Source organism: Lathyrus oleraceus, chromosome 3, assembly GCF_024323335.1.
Source record: "Lathyrus oleraceus cultivar Zhongwan6 chromosome 3, CAAS_Psat_ZW6_1.0, whole genome shotgun sequence".
In the NCBI taxonomy this organism is placed as follows: domain Eukaryota; kingdom Viridiplantae; phylum Streptophyta; class Magnoliopsida; order Fabales; family Fabaceae; genus Lathyrus; species Lathyrus oleraceus.
In genome coordinates, this window is record NC_066581.1 from 76,753,703 (window position 1) to 76,755,636 (window position 1,934).

Below are 1,934 nucleotides of genomic sequence, written 5' to 3' on the forward strand. Positions count from 1 at the left end.
TGGTAGATACCTAAAGTATAGAGACAATTTTCGTCAACGTACCTTGTCGAGAGAATTTCCTGATTTTGCAACCGTTCAATGATTTTTCTTTGTCTCTCCCCTGGTTTCCCTCCTCGAAGAATGAATCCGTTGAACTCCATTTGAATGCTCTTGAAAAGTGGATGAAGAAGATGAAGTGGTTGGTGAAAAGGTTGGATTTTTACAAAATCCGGCGGATGAAATCGAAAATGGAAAGTGGATTAATGATTTGTGTGGTATGGTGGTTAGGAAAGTATGAGCTTTTTGTGGGTTCAAGGATGTTTTCTCAACGTGAAAAAATGGGTTTGGGAGGTTGTAAGTTGCAAAAATGGTGAAGAAAAGGGGTCTGCCCCGACCATTTACAAACGCTGTGGTGGGCGCCACATGTCCTATGGCGGGCGCCACAAGGCAAAATCTAGCTGGGCCAGTTTTTTGTCCTTTGGTTTGGGCTTCGCTTGTCTTTTGGCTTTGAGGGGTCTGGATAGCATTTGTCTTGTGATTCTCCTAGTTTCTTTGACTTGCATAATTTTATAAAAGCAAAAACGAAAAATAAAAACTGAAACTGAAACAAAAACAAAATCAAAAATTAAATATAAATAAATAAATAAATGAAAAATTAAAATGCAAAATAAAATAAATATAAAACATATATAGATAAAATTGAAATACTAATGTATAGTAGTAGTTTTTATAATATTCAAATGCGATAATAATGAGTAATGCAAATACGATAAATAGATAAAAGAGAAATAAAATGAAATGGTGAGATCAGGTATTAGGGGTGTCGTCTGCCTGAGTGGATCCACGGAGCACAGCTATCTCCTGCCTGAGTTCTGCGATCTCCTGATATAGACAATCGGCTTTAGTATCATGGGTGAGATCAGACACTCCCATCTGTAAAGTTAGGTCCTCTACTTCCTGTCTAAGCTCTGCAATCTCTCTACGGCACTTAGCAATCTGGGTGCGTATGTCGGGTGTCTGCAATGAATGATTATTAGAGAAAACAATGATTCTAGGAGATGGTGGTGCAGGTGTGTATTCAGCAGCGGGTGGCGATCTCGGTGCCTCAACGGTCTCTCCCTGGCCCTCTAGAGCATAACTCCAGTTCGCTGGATCATGCACACTGGTCATCATAAGGTCTGGCAATGTGAAGTAATGGATAGCCTCACTGTCGACTAGCAATCGGAACTGACATGGGTGGAAAGAGGCTCTCCTCATCAATCCTCTGGTCAAACAGAAATCGATGTCCATGGTCGTGTATCCACAGTAGGTCCGAAGATGTAACAGCTTGTGAGACAGACCTAAAGCGACAACAATCTGTGTGATGATTCCACCAACATGGATGACTCCTTCGGTAGATCTAGAGATACCGCTGAGATTATTCAATAAAAAGTTCCCACATGCTACTGGGCGAGACTGGGATGCGCAAAATAGTAGGAAGATCTCCTCTTCACTCAGTAGTGTCTCTGTATCCTGTCTTCCCAAGAAGGAAGGTGCTAATATCATCTGAAAATACCTAAAGGTTGGGTTATGTATGACATAAGATAACTGTGTAGATGGATCCTGGCTTCCGCCACCTGATATATCACTCCAAAACTTCTCCACTTCCTTACCCAGGAAATATCCCAAAGGTGTCTCCGGGATAGCATCAGGAGTAGTCTGGAAACCCAACAGGTCGCCGAACTCTTTCTGGCTGAAGGAGTACTCAACTCCAAAAAGTCTGAAAGCGGCATTCCCATCTGGTCCAGAATATGGGTCGTAGTCGAATGAACTCAGGAACTCCAAAGTCAGGTTCCTATATGTGTTACTCAAGTCATCAGCAAATTCGTCCCAGTGGAGCTGGTGGCTAAGGAATCGGATACCAGGCTCGATACCCAGTGCCTCCATACAATGCTGATCAGGGTAACGTGTGGGTG